At 44.2% G+C, this 12166-nt stretch overlaps 1 long non-coding RNA gene across 1 annotated transcript in view; it reads left to right on the top strand.

Moving 5' to 3' along the window:
* The window catches only part of LOC146058726 (uncharacterized), a 195632-nt gene that overhangs the window by 71843 nt on the left and 111623 nt on the right, over nt 1-12166 (top strand). The window lies entirely within an intron of this gene.

Genomic DNA, 12166 nt, shown 5'->3' with positions numbered 1-12166 from the left:
CACCCATTGTTTTGAAAGTCAGTTTTCAAAACTCCTCCCCGCCGGCAGCTCCCTGTGAGTCCTTTACATGCAATTTATCGCATGTAAAAAATGCCACATCAAGTGCCAAACCACATGCAACACTCCTGGGGTTGACATAGACATGGTCGACTTTAATAAGGTCGACATGAGGTTTTCATATTTTTCCAAAAAAGTGTTTTTGTTTTTATACTTTACTGTCCAAGTGGGAATATAATAGTGTGCCGGGCACTGCGAGGCACCGTGCCCGAAGCACGGAGAGCGCAGCGAGCCATGCGAGGTGACGCGCTACATATATACGGTGTCCATGTTGGGCTGCAGGGGGAGGGATATGGTTACAGGGGTAAGGGAGAGATGTAGGGTGCCTTACAAGCCCCTTTTCACCTTCGGGATGCCGAGGTCGGTATTATGCCGTCGGCATCCTAAACGCCGGGATGTCCTATGTGTTTCATAGTCATCGATATTCTGACGCCCCAACTGTCCTTACATACTTAGGCAAGTGTGAATGTTAATATGAAGAATGTCTGACTCATTATAACGGCTCCACAATATCACGAACATAAGAAGAGGGAACATAACCATTATTTTAAGATTTATCTGCTGTGGTTTGATACAGGACCATTTGCAAGCCGTGGAGATTACCATATAGCACATTACACTAAAAGCAGAGATTTGCACTTCGACTGGCTCTAGATAACGTTATGAAACCCAGATGCAGCCTGTCTTCTAGCCATTCATTCCCGTTCAACTTCTGACCTAGTGAATTGTGCTTTGGATCCTTCACGGAGGCTGTGCTAGAATCCGACAGGTATTTGGAGTATGCACAGCACCAAAGCAAACAAGGCTGTTCCAACAATTCCTGTGTAAACCTGAGATGAGCCGCTTTCTTCATGGAAGTCTTCCACTGTTACCACATCATCATGAAGCTAAAATAAACAATATCATTAGACACCGAGCTTCAGTGTATTGTGCTGAGAACAAAAGCCGTGTTACAAAGCTGAAACCTCCATTCAGACGCTGTGTGGGCAGCCTTGGTGGAGCATCCAACCCCTCAGCAGCACTCAGTTGGGACTGATTACACAAACATGGAATTGTTGATGATGGCTGATGTTCTTGAGTGTCAGCTCAACCATTGGAATATGTTGCACATTTGGCCATGAGCGGAGATCCTTAAATACTGTCTGTTAATATGGGGGAGAATCATTATACCTAAAGAAAAGTTGTGAAATCACCTATCAGCCAACTTCTAGAACACTCATTTATCGAGTAAATTCTCTAAAATGATACGCAGATTCTTATGTTGCTATGGGTTAGCGGCACAGCGGCAGCACATCGATTTCAATAATAGGTCTTTCAAATTTTTCTCTCTTGTGTAACAATGCATAATAGATTGGTTTAGTTAATGAGCGTAATTCTGGGTCAGAGGTAATTAACAGGCAGAACTTGCATACTTTTTTTTTTTATAGTAGCGGTACCTGTATCCCAAGGGATACGTGATGGCAGAGGCAGAACTCTGGGAGACAATGGAGTAATTTGCCGCTGGGCTCCTGCTGCCAAGGGGCACCTCTCCTCCCCTGAAAGTTTGAATCATTTAATTGAAAGCCGTCGATATCGCTTCTGTGGCTGACTTCCCTTTTTTCCGGGAACATAGATATTACACTCTATTTTAAACATAAAATACATAACATTCACACATGAATAGATATATTTATAAAAGGTAGGGCGTGTGTGTGGGGGGGGCAAAAATATTTATCTTGCCGCCAGGCAACTAGGACGAACTTACGCCACTGTGTGATGGAGTCCCTTGTTCTTATTTTGAGGATAATTGCTCCTCAGTTGTTGTAGGGATTTATTGTTTTGATGTGTTAATAACTTAGGGGTAGATGTATGAAGCAGTGATAAGGGAGGAGAAGTGATAAAGTGCCTGGTACTTTATCACCGGCCAGTCGGTTTCCAACTGCAACTGAACAGTCAGGAGCTGATTGGCCAGTGATAAAGTTCCAGGCTCTTTATCACTTCTCCTCCCTTATCACTGCTTCATACATCTACCCCTGACCATTCTGGATTTTATTACACCCCCGGCCCATGCAGGGAGGCTGTATTCTCCCCCTTCTCCTCTCCCTGGTGGCAGGTGTCAGAGCAGCCCCACTGGACGGGACACCCCCAGCAATGCACCCTCACGGTCAGGCGTTTTGGGGTCTTGTCCTGTCCGGATTTTACCCATACCCCATTTATGAGCTCCTGTTTGATGGTTTCCTGATACAACAAGTATGTGTTTTGTTCTAGAGCTCTGCATTGTTGAAAGCATATGCGATGGAATACATACTGATGACTAGTGGTGAGGGTGCCAGCAGTCAGACTACCGAATCTGTCATCCCAATGCAGGGAATTCTGCCATGGGTCTTTATATATACCTTCATCCTGCACCCCCTAACTCTTCCTTCCAACAGCCTAACCTTCCCAAGTAGTGCCAACCCTAACCCTCCCCCCACAGCCTGACCCTAACCTCCCCTCTGCAACCTAATCCTTAATCACCCACTACTGTCTAAATCTATCCCCTACATCAAGCCTAGCGCTGACCCACCCAACATACTTACGATTGAGTTGCCGGCAGTCAGGATGCCAGCGTCAATATCCTCATCGATGTTGGGATTCCGGTTCTTCTACCTGCTAGTTGGGATGCTGATGTTTGTATTCTGACTGCCAGCATCCCGACAGCTGGGATATTAATGGCATCCCTGTGACATGTTGATCTAGATTAGAAACTGCTGATAATTTTATGCTAACTGGAGAAGTTGCCCCAGTATCCCCAGCACATTCAAGATGTAAGAGGCTAAAGCATTGGAAGTTGTAAATATGCTGCACAATGATAGTTGTGTGCGACAAGGGGAATGAGCTCACTCTAGTGGTTGAAAGGTTATACTGTACCAGGGAAAAGTAGATTAAATGTCAATGAAAGGTAGGAAAGCCAAGATAAAAAGACACTGACTAGAATAGCAGTACAGGTTAGGAGCATATGGGAAGTAAAACAGTATATGTTAGGAGCACACAGGAGGCAATGCTGCACAAATTAGGAGCACATTAGCAAAACAAAGTAGTGGGAGTAATCAGCGCAATCTGAAACTTATATGTGATCCTGGGGAACAGGGGTTGGATCCCTCAATACCCGCACTCCAGGGGGGGTGTCGCTCGGGGGATTGCCGCACAGGGAGTTGCCGCTGATGATCACGGAGGGGGGTTGTATCCCTCACTCACCTGCTCCCCGCTCCTGCACCCTGCAACTTGGCGGCACCGTCCTGCTCTCCTTGACCGTTCACTACCGCCCTCCAGTGGCCGGCATCCTAGGAAAATGCCTAAAGCTGCCTAGTGGTGGCGCCGGCCCTGACCATATACCACACCCACACACAGGAGGTATAGCAGGACAGGATAGGAACACACAGGAGGTTGCATAGCAGCACAGGTTAGGAACATACAGGAGGAATAGCAGCACAGGATAGCAACACACAGGAGGTATAGCAGCACAGGTTAGGAACTTGCAGGAGGTATAGCAGCACAGGTTAGGAACTTGCAGGAGGTATAGCAGCACAGGTTAGAAACATGCAGGAGGCATAGCAGCACAGTGTAGGAACACAAAGGAGATATAGCAGCACAGGTTAGGAACACACAAGAGGCATAGCAGCACAGGTTAGGAACATGCAGGAGGTATAGCAGCACAGGCTAGGAACACGCAGGAGATATAGCAGCACAGGTTAGGAACATACAGGAGGTATAGCAGCACAGGTTAGGAACACACAGGTGGTATAGCAGCACAGGTTAGGAACACGCAGGAGGCATAGCAGCACAGGTTAGGAACATGCAGGAGGCATAGCAGCACAGGTTAGGAACTTGCAGGAGGCATAGCAGCACAGGTTAGGAACACGCAGGAGGCATAGCAGCACAGGTTAGAGACACGCAAGAGGCATAGCAGCACAGGTTAGGAACATGCAGGAGGTATAGCAGCACAGAATAGGAACACGCAGGAGGTATAACAGCACAGGTTAGGAACACGCAGGAGGCATAGCAGCACAGGTTAGGAACACGCAGGAGGTATAGCAGCACAGGTTAGGAACATGCAGGAGGCATAGCAGCACAGGTTAGGAACACGCAGGAGGCATAGCAGCACAGGTTAGGAACACGCAGGAGGCATAGCAGCACAGGTTAGGAGCACGCAGGAGGTATAGCAGCACAGGTTAGGAACACGCAGGAGGTATAGCAGCACAGGTTAGAAACATGCAGGAGGCATAGCAGCACAGTGTAGGAACACAAAGGAGATATAGCAGCACAGGTTAGGAACACACAAGAGGCATAGCAGCACAGGTTAGGAACATGCAGGAGGTATAGCAGCACAGGCTAGGAACACGCAGGAGATATAGCAGCACAGGTTAGGAACATACAGGAGGTATAGCAGCACAGGTTAGGAACACACAGGTGGTATAGCAGCACAGGTTAGGAACACGCAGGAGGCATAGCAGCACAGGTTAGGAACATGCAGGAGGCATAGCAGCACAGGTTAGGAACTTGCAGGAGGCATAGCAGCACAGGTTAGGAACACGCAGGAGGCATAGCAGCACAGGTTAGAGACACGCAAGAGGCATAGCAGCACAGGTTAGGAACATGCAGGAGGTATAGCAGCACAGAATAGGAACACGCAGGAGGTATAACAGCACAGGTTAGGAACACGCAGGAGGCATAGCAGCACAGGTTAGGAACACGCAGGAGGTATAGCAGCACAGGTTAGGAACATGCAGGAGGCATAGCAGCACAGGTTAGGAACACGCAGGAGGCATAGCAGCACAGGTTAGGAACACGCAGGAGGCATAGCAGCACAGGTTAGGAGCACGCAGGAGGTATAGCAGCACAGGTTAGGAACACGCAGGAGGTATAGTAGCACAGGTTAGGAACACGCAGGAGGTATAGCAGCACAGGTTAGGAACACGCAGGAGGCATAGCAGCACAGGTTAGGAACACGCAGGAGGTATAGTAGCACAGGTTAGGAACACGCAGGAGGTATAGCAGCACAGGTTAGGAACACGCAGGAGGCATAGCAGCACAGGTTAGGAACACGCAGGAGGCATAGCAGCACAGGTTAGGAACACGCAAGAGGCATAGCAGCACAGGTTAGGAACATGCAGGAGGTATAGCAGCACAGAATAGGAACACGCAGGAGGTATAACAGCACAGGTTAGGAATACGCAGGAGGCATAGCAGCACAGGTTAGGAACACGCAGGAGGTATAGCAGCACAGGTTAGGAACACGCAGGAGGCATAGCAGCACAGAATAGGAACACGCAGGAGGTATAACAGCACAGGTTAGGAATACGCAGGAGGCATAGCAGCACAGGCTAGGAACACGCAGGAGGTATAGCAGCACAGGTTAGGAACACGCAGGAGGCATAGCAGCACAGGTTAGGAACACGCAGGAGGCATAGCAGCACAGGTTAGGAACAGGCAGGAGGCATAGCAGCACAGGTTAGGAACAGGCAGGAGGCATAGCAGCACAGGATAGGAACACAAATGAAGTGCATACTGTATATTGTAGCAGCACGTTAGAGCAACCTTTTCATGCCAACTACTGCCAAATAATTTCTGTGCTTGTACCCTTTCTATTAATTAGTCTTGTCTGTGACTGCTGGAATAGGCTTGTTAGACGCAGTAACACACGCTGCTGTAATTGCTCTGTAATTGTTACAACATATGAATCCCTGTCTCACTGGCAGCTCTGATCTGTAATAAACAGTATCATGTGCTCTTATTGATTACAATTTTCATTAAACTAAGTAAAAGAGACATAGCTGTATTGCTCCAACAGTCAGTAAAATATTTCATAGACTTTGATACATTTGAATACATTTTCCACATCAGGATGCAAGGTAAATAATCAATTTCCAAGCGTCACGGTACGGACATTCTGTGAATTATATCAGACACATTTGGCATCTACATTCATGTAATGATCTTGTAAACATTCCTTTCCGTTCAAGTTCAAATTCCTGGAATGGAATATAATCACATGACTGCATATTGCCCTATTATACAAGTTGTTCACCTGAATGATTTGCAAAAATGATTGTTTAGCAAAGTCAAGTTGGGCGGAACAGGCTAGGACTTTCATCATGTTGCACCGGCTTCCAGGGACAGTTTAGTAAATCTTTCATATTAAGGAAATCAGTGTATGTTCATTGTGAAAGAGCAGTACATGTACAATATCATCATCAGGGCATCCAAGCAAGGGAAGATGGTCTTTAAGAGCATCCAATCAAAACGTTCCTTTTATTCTGAAAACGACAATATAAAAATGAAAGGATCTAACTGGCTGCTAAGACATTTTCCCGTATTCCCAATTTACAGACATGTGTATCTATAAGTGATGCCAATTGCTTGAACTCCGGTAGGACAGAAAAAGAAATGATGACAACACAGTAAAAGGAATTTCAAATAACAAAGCGCAAATGTATAGGTAACCATAGCAATCACTAATTTGCTAACCTACAGTAGATTACGCAAAACGTTTGCTGATTGGCTGGTATGGTTTACTGCAATTTTGATTTTAAATATAAAAAATCTGGTTGCCATGGAGCTTGTTTTCAAATAAGTTCAAATGATAACATATGTGCTGTAAGATAAAGCAACCAATAAGGATATAGCCATCATTTGTCTAGCACAGTTTAGACCATGTTTGCCTACTTTCCCAAAATATCTGGGAAATTAAAATTCTGAAACATTTTTAGGTTTGTGGTGCTATATAAATAAAGGATGATAATAATAATTATTATTATCATTATCATTATTATTATTTAACCTTTACAAGGTGCAGCGGTGGTCATGATTTTGCACTTATGAAATAACTATTGTAAAAAATTACAGTTTATATTAATGAGTAGTGTAAGCCCTATATATATATATTAATGCTACATTTTGTATTTTATATATATATATATATATATATATATATATATATTAATGCAAGTATTTTGTATATGTTGCTTTTAGTCTTTAGTCAAATTATTTGACCTACATGTATATAGGATGTGCTAGTCTGTTAATATATTCTAAATATGGGCGTGATACAAAATGTAGACAATAGAATGTTTGGCATGGTCTAAATGCCAGAATGTTGACAGTCAGCATATTAACATGTGTTGGTTTGTGCATTTAAACCCTAACTGAAGCCTAAAGGTGCCAACACACGGTAAGATTTTTTTTAAACGATATGGCCACTTCCAACCATCAGAACGGCCAATCGTTTAAAAACATAACATGTGTGGGCATGATGACAATCCAATGTGGGTACCTGCGGGTTGTTCATCAAGCCTGATGATCACTTCATAATGAACAATTTGGCCATAAACCAGCTCCCGGCAGCCTCATCTCCTGCAACCCCTCCGCATCACCACAAGAGGGTTCGGCTCTAGCCAATGACTTAGCTCCCAGCAGCAGCATCTCCCGCAAACCCCACCCTCAATCTTCATCTGTGGGTCCGGCTCTAGCCGATGACCTGGCTCCCGGAAGCTGCATCTACCGTTCTCACCCCAACCCCCGGCCACGCGTCTGGCTCTAGCCAATGACCCGGCTTCTGGCTGTGGCATTTTCCGCTCCCTCCACCTCTATCTCAGACAGTGTATTCAATAAAGATAAAAAAAATAATAGCAGTTAAACATTCCATTTGCCTTACTCAATTGTTCTGTGTGGGCATGATCAGGGGTGTTCTGGATTTCAAGGGAAATTGGATAGACATCAAATTGGACATGAAATCTATCCATGTGTGGACACCATAATGCTAACTACAGCCTAAAGCTGGATATACATCAATTTGGTAACGTACAGAAACAATTGACAATACACGATTTGCTCCAAAATGCCAGAAAACTGACAAGATGGTCATTTGGATAAATTTGTTAACCCACTATGTGTGCCCAGCTGGAAACGCTGGTAATGGGACTTTGCAAAGGCATTTGCATACACACAATGCCGAGCGCGACAGAGTGACAGGGGATGCTGTGGTGAATTATTACTAGCGACATCTTCTGATTGACCCTGCAGCAAGGCCTACTAGAAAACTAACAATGGTGGGCACGCATATTGTGCATACGCACTAAAAAATCTGGCCCGTACAGATGGCGCAGCTCTCATCTGAGCGGCTCCTGGCAATGGGCACTTGAGTGTATGAGCCGCTTGCTTGTCCCTGTCCTGGTGAACAGTGTGCCGAGTTGGGTCACCTCGGCGCACAGAGACGGCTCACCTCGATGCCCTGCTCACCCGTTGGCTGGAGCTCCATTTGTATATCCTTCCATTTTGTCCAGAAGCAGCATATCAGATTGAGATTGTTCTAGTGTGTACTTGGCTTATAAATCAATATTTGGTCTCCAGTACATCTTTTTTCTATATAGCCCTCTGTGCACTGCAAACAGTACTTAATGTCACCATAAAATCCCAAAGTGGAAAATGATTTCTCTAGCGTTAGTCATAGTTACACCTGTGGCTTATAGAGGTTTATCAAATGACCTTTGGGTACTGCACTAAAATATATTATTTATAATGCTATGTATAAATATTTAAAGAGGTGTTTTCTACCACACTAGCCACACCAAATGTAAGAACGAAATGTAGCTATACCCGTATACAATCCAGTTATTCATTCCCCGCAACCAAAATATTCTCATTGTAACATAACGACTATTTAGTCTCAAGTTTAGCGTGCAGCTCGCCGTGTCTAGCCAGCAGGGCAGAGTAATCCAGCCAGAACGTTAGAACTTATGTTTCCAGTTAATTTGCTACGCTGCTCTTATTCTCCCATTGAATGGCATGTGATTTTTCATTTCTACACATTTGCAGTAAAGCACCACAATCGTGTAACAAGACAAACAAACCATATAAACTCCTAAGCATATTGTGTCAAACATTACATACCGGTGGTTCCAACAGCCACCTAATTGTACTCAGCACTGGTTTCCCTTGAAGTGGCTATATGTGAAACATCTGTTGTTTTCATAGATTTAGTTTTTAGGGTTTTATGGAAAATGATTTTGAATGTGTTGGATGGCATAGCAGACAGGTGACTTCTAGTTGAAAAACCATTTTCCCAATTAACTAACCTATTACAGGACTGGTATGGTTTAAGGAGATGGACAATTTTCAGACGGGTGCTCGATGACTGCCCGACAGTCGGGATCCCGACCAAAGGGTGCTATTTTCTCTCCTGAGAATAGAACCTGTGGTGACACTGGATGCAGGGTCTTGTTCCAGGTTCCTTGCTAGCCAGAAGCAAGAAACATAGGGCAGTGACAGTGCCGCCAACAAGGCCCTTGTGCTCCATGCAGTTGCATTGGTCGCACACCCCTAGTTATGGCCTTGCTTACACTCAATCTTCCCTAATTAGTGTAGTGAATTGTTTCACGCATTTAGGGGCCCATTATCTTTTAATATTTGTGGCTAAATCCCTGAAAACACCCGTTTTCAGGGGTTAGCCTCAAATATTAACCATCACCTGAATGTATCAGGAGGGACCGCAGCAGGAATCTCCCATCCCTGCTGCGATCCCTCCTGCTCCACTACCGGCAGTATCCCCGGTATGGGGATGCGAAGCTGGTCGATGTATCTTCATCGGGCAGCATTGCTTCGTGTCTCTGGGCTACCACCATTCTGAGATGGGGGGGCGGTTACCTGTTTGATGGGCCCTAGAGAACAGGTATTAATCAGGTCCTATATACTTCTCTTAATATTTGTTTCCAAATTTATCAATAAAAAGCTTTTATACTAGGGGTGCCATTAAAAAAACGCTGATACTCTTGGTGCAGTGATTCAGTAACATTTGGAAACCCCTGACCTTGTAGAAAGCTAAACAATGATTGAACGTTCTAGGATTCTGTTCTCAAAAACAGCCCCCCCAACAACAATGAATACAAAATGTACACAAAACACCCAATCAGCACTGACATTTATGTATTTTAAACAGACTTCTTTCACCATCAAACATCACCAATAATAACTCAGTGGCATTGAAGTTTAATATATACTGTAGGTTTCCTGCAGTGGTGGTACTAGATCCACCAGTGGCTGCTAAATTCAATTAGGCGGAGCCATACAACTGCCAGTGAGTCCCGGCCGGCCATGTTTGGTAGCACTTGGAGTGGCAGTTAGTGTGGTTCCCCTATTTGAATTTAGAACTGCGCTGCAGTTTTGCATCTAGATCTGCCACTGAGTTCCACCACTATCCAATAAAAGAGCAAAGTTCCATTTTTTTGAATGTGGGCACTCATTACCGGACCTCTTGTATTGCAAAAAATAAGGGCACAGCAACAGCGAGAGACAAAAACACTATCTCCCATATCATGGTGGCTAATGCCAATTGTCACGGCTTAGGAATTAAGTTTCATGGTGCCACCGGGCATGTCGCAGAGAGGATTTATTTGCAAAGTGGGTGATAGTCTGGGACTGTTGGTAACAGGTAGCAGGAGCGGCAGACATCTATTTTCTGATCTTGTCTCAGTCTGCGTCTGTGGTCCCATCCACAGTTACAGTGGCTCTGCTGTCTGACTCCCTGCAACAATGCTGCGTGATCATTGGGTTTCTCAGAAGTTTGATAATTGATTGATCTGTCATCAATGCTGTGTCTTTATACTTAGCAGCTCGGACCCACAAATCCACCAGTGTGCATCTCAGTACTAATCCACATGGTTGTGGAGTTTGCATATTTTTGCACACTATCGGCGTACACATTCACAGCAGCTGCGGTATTAATGTGCCCCTTGTATGTGCACCAATGTTACGTCTGCATTTTTGGTGCATATGATAAGAACTCAATGGGCCAGATTCTCTAAGCTTCAAAAGTGATAAAATGGAGACTGATAAACAGCCAGCCAATCAGCTCCTCTCTGACATTTTTCAAACACAGTCTGTGACATTGCAGGTAGGAGCTGATTGGCTGGCTGTTTATCACTCTCCATGTTATCACTTTTGAAGCTTAGAGAACCTGGCCAGATGACTCCTATGAGTTTAACTACAGTATAATCTTGTTTGGTTTAATAATTTCTGCATTTATGTTGAAGAGACTAATTCTAGCTGACAGATCATGACTAGCTCTTTGATACATCATGGCCTTGAACAGGTGCAAATGTAAATCATCTGGATAATAATATGCAGAAAGTGTGTATAACAAGTATACAAACATGTAAAAATATGAGACAGGTAAAGGTGTGATGTCTAACAACATGGTCAGTACCATGGTTATTCCCACGTTTATGTTTCCAGTGCTTGTTTATGTTACTGTGATTCACCCACACGTCTGAATAATGCAGACAGTCCTGTACAGTTTTGCAATGCCATTTATAGTGTTGTCTATGCATGTATAATGCGTTCTGTGTATACTCCTGGGTATTTCGGTTCTGTATGGCACCTTTGTGTCACGCGCACTGCTTACATGTTGCCTGGAAACAGAAAATAACTTTTCCAACCAATGGTTTACTCACACTGCAGCTGTATTTGGAGGATGTAGTCAAAATATAAGACAATCAGGAGATTAACACCTAAATGTAGACTGTCATAATGATGACAGTCAAAATATCGACGATCAAAAAGTTGACTTGAACATAAGATTGACAGGGTCATAAGGTCAACAGTTAAACGATAGACACAGTCACATGTCAACAGTCAAAATATTGACAGGGTCAAAATGCCGACAATCAACAGTCACGCTGTCGACAAATAAAATGGCAAACAAAATGTTGATCAGTTTGCAATACTGTCAAATATGACACTAATCCATGTACAGTATGCACAAATATACTTATGTACTAAGCCCTAGAAATTATAGATAATAAGTGGACGTGGAGGGGGTGGGGGGCATAAGTGTATAAGGGCATGTGTTAGGGGCATTATGTGTGTCACTATGTTTATATTGGGGCATTAAATAAAGTGGGGCATTTGTAGGGAAAATTATGTAGGGCTTTAGGTGTATAAGTGCATTTGATAATGTGGGGCATGTGTAAGGAGTGTTATGTGAGTCATTATGTGTATAAGGGCATTGAATAATGTGGAACATTTTATAATGTGAATATGGGTCACTACCAGTGACATTCTATGGGCTGAGAGAAAAGCGGATATATTTTTCGCA

The sequence above is a fragment of the Crinia signifera genome, chromosome 2, assembly GCF_055691185.1.
Source record: "Crinia signifera chromosome 2, ASM5569118v1, whole genome shotgun sequence".
NCBI lineage: Eukaryota > Metazoa > Chordata > Amphibia > Anura > Myobatrachidae > Crinia > Crinia signifera.
The sequence above is the reverse complement of the archived record's forward strand: the minus strand, read 5'-3'. Positions and strand labels throughout refer to the sequence as shown.